This window comes from Dromiciops gliroides, chromosome 2, assembly GCF_019393635.1.
Source record: "Dromiciops gliroides isolate mDroGli1 chromosome 2, mDroGli1.pri, whole genome shotgun sequence".
Lineage (NCBI taxonomy): Eukaryota > Metazoa > Chordata > Mammalia > Microbiotheria > Microbiotheriidae > Dromiciops > Dromiciops gliroides.
This window is the reverse complement of record NC_057862.1, coordinates 95,711,352-95,726,485: the sequence shown is the minus strand read 5'-3', so window position 1 is coordinate 95,726,485 and position 15,134 is coordinate 95,711,352. Positions and strand designations below refer to the sequence as shown.

The 15,134-nt window shown below is 39.5% G+C and overlaps 1 protein-coding gene and 1 pseudogene across 5 annotated transcripts in view; one reads left to right on the top strand and one right to left on the bottom strand.

The window, feature by feature from the left end:
- Window positions 1-15,134, bottom strand: part of GFRA1 (GDNF family receptor alpha 1) — a 331,948-nt gene that overhangs the window by 84,624 nt on the left and 232,190 nt on the right. The window lies entirely within an intron of this gene.
- Window positions 4,403-5,357, top strand: LOC122742003 (annotated as a pseudogene).

The window sequence follows — 15,134 nt, the reverse complement described above, 5'->3', positions numbered from 1 at the left end:
CTCAAGGAGCTTACAATCTAATGGAGACAACATATAAACAAATATATACAAAGCAAGCTATATACAGGATAAATAGGAAATCATGAATGGAGGGAAAGTACTGGAATTAAGAGCAGTTAGTGAAGGCTTCCGAAAGAAGACAGGATTTTAGTGGGGCCTTAAAGAAAACCAGGAAGATCACTAGTGGAGCAGAGGAATAAGACCATTCCAGGCATGGGGGACAGCCAAAGAAAGTGCCCAGAGCCAAGAGACGGAGTGTCTTGTTTGTAGAACAGCCAGGCCACTGTCACCAGATCAAAGAGTATAAGTTGGAGAGGAAAGCAGGGACTGTATTTTTCGCTTGTACTTTTATCCTCAGGGCTTAGCACAATGCCTGGCGTATAGTAAAGGCTTAGTAAATGCTTTTTATTTTTTCTTGCCTAAAAATTTAAGAAACCTCAAGATTATTTCCTGCTTTCTTCTATGTTCCAGAAGTTAGGCAGGGCAATTAACCTGAGACGTCAGTGTTTTCCAGGGTGTTCCTGTTAATAATGTCAAAGTCCTTAGAAGTGAACTTTTTGTATAAAGTACTTAACATCTCTGTGTGACATTCACCAACCCTGTTTGTGAAACAAAAATAATGACTGAAATTGGGCACCCTCGCCAAGTTGGATTGGCCTCTGAGGACTGGCTGAGAGATGTCAGAACTGCAACCAGGAATTTAGGGCAGGGCATGCTTATTATGCATTAGCAACTTGGGATATCTTTACAGGAACAAATACTGTTATTTGTTTTTAAGAAAGAGAACTGTTTAGGGGAGAATAAATTGAAGGTTTTCTGGAGGATGAAACTATCACAATGCTTTGAGACTACCAGTAGTTTTCTGCTGCTGTAACTTTAGATGACAAATTTTCTCAACTATTTGGGAGTGAATCCTACTCCAACCTTTCATATTCCAGCAGAGAAATAGAGGCATTATTACTGTCTTCTATTTGTGACAAGAAGGAGAAAATGTTTACTGTTTCACAAATCTGGGCATTGAACTTGCTCTCTTGCTCAACTGAACAATTTTTTCAAGCTCTAAACTGATGTGTTCTCGTTGTTGGGGGGGGGGTCACTTATACAGGATTCTGACATGGAATCCTCTAACAGGGAATTAAAGAGTGGAGTTAGCATGTGCATGCTATGCTTAGGACAGTTCTGACAAATTCTCAAACCTAAAAATAATAAAAAAAGAGAACCTTACAAAACATGCAAGACTTTTATTATTCTCTTATAGCTACAGAAAAAGTGAGGCCTGGAAGTGGAGAAGAGTGGTAAGAATGACAACAAGAATTTTGGTTTGGCGAGTAGTGAGTGGGAGGCAGAACCAAGATGGAAGATTACAGGCGGTAACCTAGCAGGGACTCTCCCAACATTCCCCTCCAAACAACTTTAAAATAACTCCCCAAATCAAGTTTTGGAATGACAGTCAACAAAAGGTCAGAAGAAGAAATTCTTCCTGCCTAAGCAACAGAAGTGGGGAGGCTGGCCTGGAGCACATGGGACAGCAGCACTAGCAATGGGCCCTGGAGACAGCAGTGATGGTGGCAGCAGGAGTTTTGGGAGCTCTCAGTACAGAGATGGTAAGGGGGGGGGGTCATATAAGTGGTCAGAAAGAGGTCACAGGAAACCCTCTGCTGGCACTGGGTGCAGCTGGTGCTGAATGGCAACTCTAGTGCCCATAAGCAGTTCTGGGTCATAGTTCCAGCGTGGAGAAAAGTGCTAATGGTGGGTCACAAGGGAGCAGGGGCCTGGGTCACAGTACCAAGGCAAAATCACTAGTGCTTGTAGCTGCAAAAGGGCAGGGATCCTTCCTGGATAAAGACTCTAGTCTAGAGCAAAGGCTAGGGAAGCAATGACCACATCTCTGCCTAGATCATACCCACTTTGGGAACACTGAAAACTTACAGACCCCAAGAACTAGGATTGAAAACAGAAACATGAAAAAGTAAAGATAAGGACAGTGCTTCTTCATCCCTAGGTGAGCAGAGCCCACTTTAACATAAAGTTGAAAGTCAAGAAATAGGCTAGAAAAATGAGCAAACAACAACAACAACAAAACCCAAAAGATATTGGCCATAAAAAGCTATTATGGTGACAGGGAAAAGCAAGATATAAACTCAGTAGAACACAACAATGTGAAAACAGCTATAATCAAAGTCTCAAATTAAAATGCTAACTGGATCCAAGGTCAGAAAGAATTCTTAGAAGATTTAGAGAAAGAGATGATTGGTAGAGGAAAAACTGGGAAAAGAAATGAGATTAATGTAGGCTAATTATAAAGAGAATTAACAGTTTAGTAAAATGAAGTACAAAAAAATTCTGAAGAAAATAATACCTTAAGAAACAGAATTTGCCTAATGGTAAAAGAGGCACAAAAATTCACTGAAGAAAAGAACTCTAAAAAAAAGAGAATAGGCCAAATAAAAAAGGAGGTGCAAAAATTCACTAAAAAAAATTCCTTAAAAAGCAGAATTGGGCAAATGGAAAAAGAGGTCAAAAAGTTCACCAAATGAAATAATTCCTTAAAAATTAGAACTGGCAAATGGAAGCTAATGACCCTGAAATATTAAGAAACAATAAAACAGAGACAAAAGAATTTAAAGAAAGAAAATATGAAATACCTCATTAAAAATCTGATCTAGGAAAGAGACTGAGTAGAAGTACTTTAAATTTATTGGACTTCCTGAAAGCCATGATCAAAAGAGAGATTAAGCATCATATTTCAAAAAATGAAAAACTGCTCTGATAGCTTAGATCCAGAGGGCAAAATAGAAATCAAAAGACTCTGCCAAAAAAAAAAAAAAAAACCCTCTACCAATCATCTCCTGAAAGAGACCCCAAACTATAAATTCCTGGGAATACTATAACCATATTCTAGAGGTCCCAGGTTAAGGAGAAAGTGTTGCAAGCAACCAGAAACAATTCCAATATTGTGGAGACAAGAGTCAGATTTACATAAAATTTAGCAGTTTCCACATGAAAGGAACAGAGGGCTTGGAATAAGTTATTCCAGAAGGCAAAGAAGCTGGGAATGCAACCAAGAATAACCCAGCAAAACTGAATATGATCCTTCAGCAGAAAAAAATGGATATTTAATGAAATAGAGGACTTTCAAGCCTTCCTGATGAAAGGACCAGAACTGAATAGAAAATGTGACATTCAAAGCATAAGACTCAAGAGAAGAATAAAAAGGTACACATGTTTATATTCCTTTTTGAGATAGTATATATAGATATTCTAAAAAATTTTTTAAAATAGATATTCTATCTATCTATCTATCTATCTATCTATCTATCTATCTATCTATCTATCTATCTCTATCTCTATCTATTTCCTAAGAACTTTATCATTATTAGGGAAGTTAGGAGTCTACATAGACAGAGTACAATTTGATTATGTTGGGATGATTAAAAAATGAAGGGGTGAGAAAGAGGGATGCACTTTGAGAAGAGGAAAGGGACAGGTAGAATGGGGAAATTTTTTCTCACATAAAAGTGACATCCAGGGAAGTGTTTTTATAGTAAAAGGGAAAAATTGGAGGTTAGGTGGTAGACGATGCTGGAACCTCACTTTCATCACAATTGATTCAAAGAGGGAAGAAAAAAAAGTATATATATATATATATATATATATATATAAACACTCAGTTGGATATAATAATCTGTTTTACCCAACAGAAAAATCAGAGACAAAGGGAATAAGAGATATATAGAGGTGATAAAATGGAGGCTGGATTAAGAGAGACTGGTTGGTCAAAATCGAAACAGACTTTTGAGGAGGTACAGAGAGTGAGAAGGATAAATAAAAGAAAACAGGATGGAGGGAAATACACAGTAATAATTGTGAATGTGAATGAGATGATCTAAGCCATAAACCAGAAATGAATAGCAGAATGTATTAGAAAACAGAATACATGGTTAAAGCACCGGCCCTGGATTCAGGAGTACCTGAGTTCAAATCCGGCCTCAGACACTTGACACTTACTAGCTGTGTGACCCTGGGCAAGTCACTTAACCCCAATTGCCTCAATAAAAAAAAAAAAAAAAAAAAAAAAAAAACAGAATACAACAATATGTTGTTTACAAGAGACACACTTTAAAAGAAAAGCACACAGAGTCAAAATAAGGGCCTGGAGCAGAATCTATGATGCTTCAGCTGAAATAAAAAAGGCAAGGGTGGCGATCATTATCTCAGACAAAGCAAAAGAAAAAAAATAGACCTAATTATAAGAGATAATCAGGGAAACTAAAAGGTACCAAGATAAGGCTTATCAAAAGATTTTATATCAAGTTTCCCTGATAAAAGCCTCATTTCTCAAATATATGGGGAATCTGGATCCATCTTTCCTCCTGGAGTGATCTCCTGAAGTCTCCTCATCATGAATGAACAGATGACCCTTCGGGGTACCCTTAAAGGCCACAATTGCTGGATGACCCAGATTGCTACAACTCCCCAGTTCCCAGACATGATCCTGTCAGCCTCCCAAGATAAGACCATTATCATGTGGAAGCTTATCAAAGATGAAACAAACTATGGGATCCTCCAGCTTGCCCTCAGGGGTCATTCACATTTTGTTAGCGATGTGGTTATTTCCTCTGATGGCCAGTTTGCACTCTTGGGCTCCTCAGATGGCATACTAAGACTGTGGGATCTTACAACTGGAACTACCACCAGGTGATTTGTTGGTCACACCAAGGATGTGCTGAGTGTAGCCTTCTCTTCAGACAACTGCCAGATTGTCTCCAGTTCCTGGGATAAGACTATCAAGCTGTGGAACACCCTGTGTGTCTGTAAATACACTGTGCAGGATGAGAGCCACTCAGAGGGGGTGTCCTGTGTCCGTTTTTCACCCAATAGCAGCAACACTATCATTGTCTCCTGTGGCTGGGACAAGCTGCTTAAGGTCTGGAACATGGCCAACTGCAAACTGAAGACAAACCACATTGACCACACAGACTACCTAAACACAATTACAGTTTCTCCTGATGGCTCTCTCTGTGCCTCTAGAGGTAAGGATGGTCAGGCCATGCTGTGGGACCTCAATGAGGGTAAACACTTCCATACTTTGGATGGTGGTGATATAATCAATGCCCTTTGCTTCAGCCCCAGTCGCTACTGGGTCTGTGCTGCCACTGGGCCCAGCATCAAGATCTGGGACCTAGAGGGTAAAATCACTGTGGATAAGCTTAAACAAGAAGTGATTAGCACCAGCAGCAAGGCTAAGCCTCCCCAGCGTACTTCCTTAAGCCTGGTCTGCTGATGGTCAGACTCTATTTGCTGGATACACAGACAACTTGATGTGGGTGTGGGAAGTGACCATTGGCACTCGATAAAAGGGTTGACTATAATCAGATTTTGAAATAAAGACCTTAATGTCTGTCTTTTGAAAAGAAAAAAAATACATAGGGAACTGAGTCAAATTTATAAAATAAAAGCCATTCCCCATTTGAAAATTTTCAAAAAGGCTATTATTTCAGAAAAAGAAACCAAAGCTATGCATAGGCATATAAAAATGCTCTAAATCACTACTGATTAGAGAAATGCAAATTAAAATAACTCTGAGGTATCCTCTCATACCTATGATAAGTGCTGGAGGAGATGAGGGAAAATAGGTACACTGACAAACTGTTGATGGAGTTGTAAACTGGTCCAACCATTCCAGAGAACAATTTGGAACTATGCCCAAAGGTGTGAAAAATTATTAATCATAGGGGTGTTGGGACTCCCAGAGACCCCCACTGAAAGAGGCTGGCTTGACCTTTCTTAAGGCCAGCCCAGAGTCAGGAAGTTACTTCATTCAAAATCACACCCACCTGAAAGCCTTGTTCCTACCAGAGGGTGTGTTCTCTGAACTCTGACTTCAGCATGTTCTGCTCATGGACCACCCTCAAATCCAGTGAACCAATAGATTTGAATAATGGTATCCAATTACCTTTAAGCAGTGTGTAAGAGCCACCCCTCTCACTTCCCTCAGGGAGCTTAGGCTCCCGATTGCTCTCTTGGCCCAGGAACTTGTTGATAGCAGATGTGGCCCATTTTCTCTCTCTTTCCCTAGATCCCAACTATGCTTTTCTATCTTTCAGAGCCATGTGCACTCTCTTTACTAATATTCAATACACTTCAATAAATTCTTAATGCCCCAAAACTGGTACAGTAGTCTCTAATTTCTAAGTAACAAATATATGATAAACCCCAGCTAATTTTCCCTAAACTTGGGACAGAAATAGGGCAACCACATATAGTTTTATACGCCACGAAGGGCTATCAAACTGTGCATATCCTTGGATGAAAGGACCCAACAATACCATTACTAGATCTGTACCCCAAAGAAATCAAAGAAAAACCAATGGAATCTATATGTACAAAAATATTCATAGCAGCTCTTTTTGTGGTGGTAAAGAGTTGGAAATTGAGGAAATCATCAATTAAGGAATGGCTGAACAAGCTATATTATATGATTGTGATGGAATACTACTATGCTATAAAGATATAATGATGAGGGGTGGTTTCAGAAAAAAAAACATAGCAAGACCCATTTGAACTGATGCAAAGTGAAGTGAGAATAACGAGTAGATCATTGTGTACAATAACAGCAATGTCATAATGATGATCATCTGTGAAAGACTTGGCTACTTCAGTGATCCAAGACAATTCCAAAGGGCTCATGATGAAAAAATTTTCACTACCTCCAGAGAAAGAAATGCTTCATTCTGAATGCAGATTGAAATACCATTTTCTTTCTTTCCTTCTTTCTTTCTTTTCTCTTTCTTCCTTTCTCTCTCTCTGCAATATGGCTAATATGGGGAAATGTATTATATGATGTCACATGTATAATGGATATCACTTTAACACAATTTTAAAAGAATGCTTAAAATATTTAAAAATAAAGAATGATAGCAAGCATTTATATATTACTTTAAGGTTGGCAAAATGCTTTACAAATATTATCTCCCTTGATCCTAGGAACACTCTGAGAAGTAGGTGCTACTGTTAAATTTTATGGATGTGGAAATGGAATCCAGATATTTATTAAGCACCTATTATATGTCAGACACTCTGCCAAACATTGAAGAGACAAAGAAAGGTAAAAGAAGATCTCAGCTTCCAGGATCTTACAAAATCTGATGGATTGTAAAGCAAAGAGAGGTTAGGTGACTTGCCCAGGGTCACACAGGCATTTGGACTCCAGGTCTTTCCTGAAAGTTCCATGTTCTATACACTGCACCACCTATCTGCTGCTAACATTTAAGGAGGCTCCGATCTCTCATTCCATTATAAGTGGGACAAGAGTAAGCTGCAAGTACACTCTCTGCACACTATCAACCGGATTTTGCTGCCTTGCCTGTCCCTAAGAGAAGAAAAACAAAAAGCATATGCTCCTCTTTCCTTGTAATTATCCAAGCACAAAAATGTGTTAAAAGAACTAGTGAGTAGTACATCAGTGGTACCTCTAGACAGTGCAAAAGGTAAATAGAGCACTGGCCTTAGAATCAGGAAGTCATTTTCAGGAGTTCAAATATAGCCTTGAACACTAACTTAGCTGTATGACCCTGAGCAAGTCACTTAATCCTGTTTGCCTCACTATCTCATCTGTAAAATGAGCTCGAGAAGGAAACGGCAAACCACTCCAGTATCTTTGCCAAGAATATCCCAAAATGGGGTCACAGAGAATAAAAAAAGACTAGAAAACAACAAAATCCCAACTTCCAAAGTGAAAACTATGGCACTAAGCTGAAACCAAGTATTCAGTTAAATTTTAATTTCCTTGCATAAATTTAAATTCTAATTCATATATGTTATATAGAAGAGGCAGACATGAGAACATCGGATTTAATGTTTAATAGCCTATATTTGAACATAATCTAAACATAAATGTTTGAAAATAATATCATTGACTAACTTCATATTCGCTAGGCTTCTTTATTCATTAAGGAAAACTATTAAACAGTAAATACATACACTAACCATTTTTTTTCCTGTTTTAAAGTTGACTCATACTTGAAGAGAAAGTAGCCAATCAGTTTCAGTCTTTTATTTTTGTGGTTGCTGATAGTATGCCTCCTTGGAAAGATCATGATAAATAAAACTGTTGCCCAGGAGTCATGGAATCATGGGCTTATGGGTGAAAAAGCCCAAAAAGTGATTAATCCACATATAGTCCAGCCACCCAATCATTTCCAGGAAGATGAAAAATAGGTCCTATGATATTTTTCAAAAGCTTCCCCAACCTCTCCTGATAACCCTTTCCAGCTGTTTCATCCTTTCACCACCAGCTAATCATTTCTCATATTTCATCTAAAGCTCTCATGTGATTGTTTAAGACAACATTCTCCTTTCTAACCTCAGGACGGAACTAGTTTGTATAATCTAAATAAGTTCCCTTCTAATAAAGTATGTGATAGCAAAACTCTCCTTCAGTTTCGTCTATGCAGGACTAAATGAGACTGCTTCTTTGGTCTTATTCCATCTGACTTCTGGGCCTGCTGGGTTATCTCAAGGCTTGTCTCTGGACTTCATTTCCTCAAACCCTCTTTAGTGGGGAGTGATACACAGATCACAAGCTGGTTGTTACAGGAGATTCATCTCAGGGTGCATAGATCCTAGATTTAGAGCTAGCAGGGACCCCAGGGATCAACCTAGTCAAAGCCCCTCATTTTATAGATAAGGTAACTGAGGCCCAAAGGAGTTAAGTCACAAGGTCATTTAGGTAGTAAACATAATTACCAGAGTTTGAACCCAGGCCCAGTGAGGTCAAATCTATCACTTTCCCACCCCGCACCCCCATACCAAGATAGTTCAAAGCCATCCCAATCTTCAGTATGGAATAAAAGTTCTACACACACACACACACACACACACACACACACACACACACACACACAACTTTAAAAGTCAAAAGAGAAAAGGTGTTGCTACACAAGCTTAGCAAAGTTGAAGATAGATATTCTAAGAATGGTAATACAAGACTAATTCCTATAGGGAGAAAAGGCATACTAGGTTTTATTCCTGGAATTATTCATTCATTCACCCAATAGATATTTACTGACAAAGAAAACAATCTTTGTACTATGCTGGACATAATTAAGAGATGATACTAAAAATATGAACAAGATTCACCTCAATCCAATAGGCATTTATTAAATGCCTACCACATACAAATCTCTATGCCAGGCACTGATACTAATAACTATAATATAAGCTGGAGTGAAAAAAATGCGCACATGAGTTTAGAGGATGGAGAAAATATTTCCTTCTGGTAGTATCAGGGATGACTTCAAGGAAAAGATGGCATTTGATCTAAGCCTTGAAAGCAGATAGGAATCTGGAATGTAGGTGGGGGCAAACATCCCAGGCAGAGGGAATAGTATGCAAAATCTGAGTTTTCACTGAAGTATTTTGATATGGATTGTCTGCTCCAGAGGCGATCATCTGATTTAGGCGGATATAAATGATCTTTACTATATCCAATAAAGTGTAATGATAGAATTAGTTGACATTCTTTTGCTTAACAGTGCTTGCAAATTTAAAGCATAAAAAATAATATCTGTTGTTGCTACTTGGCAGGGCTTGAAAGCAACCCAATCAAAAGGGAGTGATGGCTTCAGATTGGAGATTATCTTTGCCTTTTCTCCTCCAAGAGGGGTTGAGGAGGGAGGGAGGAGCAAGATGGGGAGAGGCAACAGACTGTCCAAGTGTAGATATCTGGGGGAACGTGAGGTTGCCATAGAGGTTCATCCTCTTAACTACAGTGGAAGGCAAAAATTCAGGGCTCTGAAGCAGATTTCAAACAGCATCACTTAACCTTTGGCTAATTACAAATTATGCAAATCTCCAGCCACCAGGCCCCCACCCCTTTCAAAGCAGAGAAGTACTTAGGCAGTGTTTACACCTGTAGTGAGAGAAGGAGGAAGCAGCTGGCAAAGGCTTCCAGACTCCAACTCTAGTTTGCCCTTGCCTTTTGTGTTTTCTCATGCAGAAGAGAGCTATGTGATAATAATGACATATTTATATAGAACTTCACACTTTCTAAAGTGCTGCAATGTCTATTTGCCTCACAATGTCTCAAGGTCGGAGGAACAGGGATCCCGGATTTAGAGCAGGAAGAGACCCCTGGGTCTGATGCCCTCATTTTAAAGAGGAAGAAACCGGCCTCAAGATTTAATGATTCAGCTTGATTCAGACAGGTAATAAATTGCAGAGTTAGGATTACAATTCCAGACGAAAAGACTCCATATCTAGTATTTGTGGCTATATCACATTCCTTTTTCCTCCTATACACAGGGAATGTATTATTATTAGTAGTATTTTCATATTGTTATTCTCATTTTATATTGAGTAGCAGAAAGGACATTAGGCATTCAAGTGACTTATTTAAGGTCATGTAGCCTAGAGAAATACTCGGTTATAAGAAAGTTGCTGATATATAACAATTAAGAGAGTTTTCATACTGGGAGGTCCCCATACTAATGAAATCCAAAGTCTGAACCAAGACATGTGCCCTTTCTAATGTCTTTTATGCTCCTTCTCACATGCTAATCCTTGTTGGCAATATGCTGCAGTTTACTTAAGTCTACCCATACAACTTTCCTTTGCCCAGAAGTATGTATCTTTACATATGAAAGTGGTATTTTATGGCCCCTCTGATAATATTCTATAGAATTTCTTAGTTATTTTCTTCAAAATTTTGAAGGTTTTGTATAAAGTCTCAAAGGTTTCTCCTGATAGGTAGTGGGCCACCTACCTACAAGCCTAATACTAAGACTTCTGGGTTGTCCTCCTGAGAGCTGGTCAGGTTCTGGGACTCTGAACTTCTTAGGAGATAGCAAATATAACTTCAACAAGATGTAGGCACCATTAATTCAGTCAATTTTTTGCATATCTGGTATCTCTAAAGCAATGTATGGGATGCAAAAATATGTACCTGCTTTCAAACATCATATAATCTACCAAAAAGAACGACATAGTCCCTCTAAGTGCCTCAGATCTAAAACTGCCAAGTAGGGAAGGCATAATGAACAACTGGCCTTTAAGCTTGAAGAGTAATAGTAAGTGCTTTGTGGTTGTTGTTGTTTTTAATAGACTGCCTCACAAAATCACAACATGCTTCAGCTTCCAACGCATAGAAGTTTGGTGTCAGCTTATACTATGGTTTTGTTGCCTTGCCTGTTAAAAATCCTCTACAGTCAGGTTTAAACATTATCTTCTCCAGGTTCCTATCTAATAATAGTTTTGTGTCTACACTTGCAGAAGAAAATAGGGTACAGAGTCAAAAGTATCCCTCTAAAACCCTGGCGTCCATTATTTGTATATTATTTCAGATGAGAGAATAGGGGGTGAGAGGAAGGCTAAATTATTCAGGGCATTGCCTTAAAATCCTGTCTTGCTTTGTACTCCTCCAAAGATCACAGAGAAATTTCTAAATTTAGATCCATCTATCTGTTCATACCTGTGTCCAGCTACCCTGGGGTATATCTGCTAGTTCCCCAACTGCAGCTGATACATACTTCTAAGGCATCTTTCATCTAAACCAATCAATATAGCTAATCAATAGTCCATCAATCAATAAGTATTTATTAAGCACCAATTTATGTGCCAGGCACTTTGCTAGGTGCCGGGGATAGAAAGAAATGCAAAACTAGTATCCAGTACAGGACGTCTTTACTAACCTTAGATATCTGATGTTTCATTGAAATAAAATGGAGAACCTTGCCTTATAACAAAATTAATAACAATAAAAATAGCTGACAGTAATACCAAGCTTTAAGGTTTGTGAAGAACATAAATATCTCATTTGATTCTCACAACAACTCTGGGAGGTAGGTGGTAGTAACACCTCCACTTCTGCAGATGAGGAAACTGAAGCAAGCAATGGTTAAGTGACTTGCCCAGGGTCACACAGCTAGTAAGGGTCTGACACCAAGTTTGAACTTAGTTCTTGCGGATTCCAGAGCCAATACTGTAAGCACCTTACCACCTACCTGTCTCAAAGGCAAAATTAAGGGTTTTGGGGGCAAAGTAAGAAAGAGATGGCTCTATTTTTTCCTTTATTTTTGTATGCCTCTTCAGAATCCTATTACTTGCAGGACTAACCATGTAAAAAAAATCTTGTTGTAATCTGACCTTAGGTTTTAAACCATTTAATGTAAAATGTTACTGGGATGATGGCAGTATCACATGAGTGCTTATCTTTAAAAGACTCAAGGTCAGTTATATAAAGCCTAATAACCTTCTAATAAGAACACCCATTGTTGGATATTCATATGAATCTTAAACTCATAAAGTCATTGGTGTTTTTCAATTTCAAAAAGCAGCACAGGTCAAACATTACTGATTTCCTTTAGATTGGCCACAGCAGATCAAAGGTTCAGAAATCTAACAGGGGAAGGAATTGTAAAGGTCTTTTGGTCCGACCTCCTCATTTTACAGACAGGGTAGGCTCAATTTGTGAGACAATACCATATAAGGCTGTATCCCACAGTCTGAAAGTTGGAAAGACCCTAAAAGTTCTCCGTAATATTAAAACATTGCTTGACTGTTTTTACATTCTGCCTTCCTTCCTTCTCTTCTACTCTCCTCCTCTCTCTCTCTCTCTCTCTCTCTCTCTCTCTCTCTCTTTCTCTCTCTCTCTCTCTCTCTCTCTCTCTCTCTCTCTCTCTCTCTCTCTCTCTCTCCTTCTCCCTCTCTCACTCTCCCTCTCCCTCTCCCTCTCCCTCCCCCGCTCCCCAACCATTTAAGGGTTTTACACATAAACATGAAGTTCTGCCTGGCTGAGCTAAATGTTACTTTGAAATCCTTCAGACCGGTTGAAAAGGGAACTGTTGCATGCCAACATACTGTGAGAAGCTGCCTCTTAGAGCATGAACCGGAGCTGTGTAAATGAAGTCCGGATGGTTGATAAGCAGGTCTGAAGGGCCCGGCAGAGCCAGGAAGCCCAAACACTGCTCTATCTCTAATGACTTCTTTCTGCTTTCCAACCTTCTTTTTGGAAATGTGATCTCACTTATTCCAACCAATCAGTCATCCAAACACACTGCCCCCTTTGGACAATAATAGAAAGCCAAGACCAGACTGCTGGGAAGCAAAAGGGCTTCTGTGCTTACAGTTATTCTAACATATGATTAATTCCGTTTCCCCATTCCTCCTCTAACAACTCGAAACTGGGAAAGCTGACCCAAGTTTGGTAAGTGCTTGCCTTGCTCATATTCAAGAACCTATGAGTTAAACAAACAAAATAAAACAAACAAACAGAGCAAAGGCATCACCAGCTTCAAATTTCATCCAAGTCTTTCTTGGGGGTGGGGGGTGGGGGGTGGGGGGTGGGGGGAAAGCTAAATAAGCCACTGACTAAGGCACAGGACTGAAATAACAGGATCCTAATGGAAGACTTGACTTGGTACTTCCTACTTCTAGAACAAAGGACGTCATGGACCCAGGACTGGTGCTTGATTCATGATGGGACAGACTTGTTCGCCATTCAGATTCTAAAAACAAATGGGGGAGAAGTGAGGTGCAGAGGTGGTCACAGGATGACAATAGTTGTATCAACGCTTCACAATTTCAATGATCTTTGCACCCCTAAAGACCTGCCTTTAAAAGTACTCAAGCTGTAGAAGAACCAGCAAGTCATCTCACTGAGTCAGATGAATCTGAAAAGCCCTTTTGTTCATTGTAACTATTTTTTGAGGACCGACCCCAGCATCTACAACCCTACTAGCCTCCCATGCCTCTTCCAATGGCCATCTTGTTTCCCCAGGCCAAACCCATACCCTCTTCAGCTGAAATAATACAACAATCAAACCCACCATGCTACATTAGGAATGCTGTAGCCTATCACTCACGGTCCAATGTCTCTTACTCAGTCATTTGTCTATCAATCATTACATTCTTTGGGAAGGAAAAGTCCCTGCAGTGACACACTTCCCTGATGCAGCTTGGCTTTCAAACTGTTTGACTCAAAGGCACGATTTCTTTTTCTTTTCGCTAATTGTACAGAGATGGAGATGGCAACAGTTTATAGACCTTGGCAATGTGGCTACAATCACGCTGACATCTCCATTCTCGACTTTTTTGTGTTTTAATGTAATGTTCTGCTCAGTGTCTACAGCGCTGTGGGTGTTTAATAAATGGTAAGCAATAAGAATCTGACCACAAAACCACCCACAAGTTTTAGAAATACTTTTTTTAAAGCCTTTAAAAAATAGAGAAAAAGTCATTTTTAAAAACTGGACCAAGGGGGGAGGAAGAAGAGGGCTGACATCCATACACTGACCCATCCGCCCCATTCCTAAAAATTGACCAATTCCTTTTTTTTTTAAAGGAGGAGAAAGAGCATAATTTGGAAAAAAAAAGGAAGACTATAGGCTAGCTTATCAGCTTTAACTCCTACCCAGTCATCTTAAGAGTTTGAGAATGTATTAAATAAAATATTTTTAAATATGAAAGTGCTTATTAACACAGAGCTTTTAAAAACAAGTTTGGTAATGTTAAGAGTTAGCATGCTCCTTAGAGATCACCTCTCTCTATAGGTGCAAAGTCACAGACCTCACTCTCTCTTACAGAATCACTGATGTCTAATGGTAAGACAAAGGGCAAGATGACTGGCAATGGCTCAAGATGTAATGGATGACCTTGGCATCTTTGATACCCTAACCAAGCTCAAAAGCACTCCACACCACCTGATTTCACCACCTTCATGGCCCATTAGAACAAACAGTTCATATCCATCAATTCCACTGGGGAAGGTTCACCTGCCTGGGGTAGACACCCCCCCCCCTCCCCGGCCAACTCAGCGACAGGTTTGAGGCCTGTTAGTTACCCTCAACCTGGTTTATCCCATCTCCTGAAATGGTTTTACTTCATATGCCACAGCTTCTTGGAGCCATAGGATAGATCTGGGTGACAGGTAGACATGAAAAGTGGAAAGTAGCTCTGGAAAAAGGGCTTATCAGCCCTTACACCAGAGGTGCTAGTCTTCCCTAAACACCTGCACAGCCCTGCTTGGAGGAGAACAAGGACTAAAACCAAAATTCTAAGAGCAGCATACCTCTCTTAGATTAGAAGATCCCAATGTGCCCTGCCCCAATCATATCATGCATGGAGTAAAGTACTGT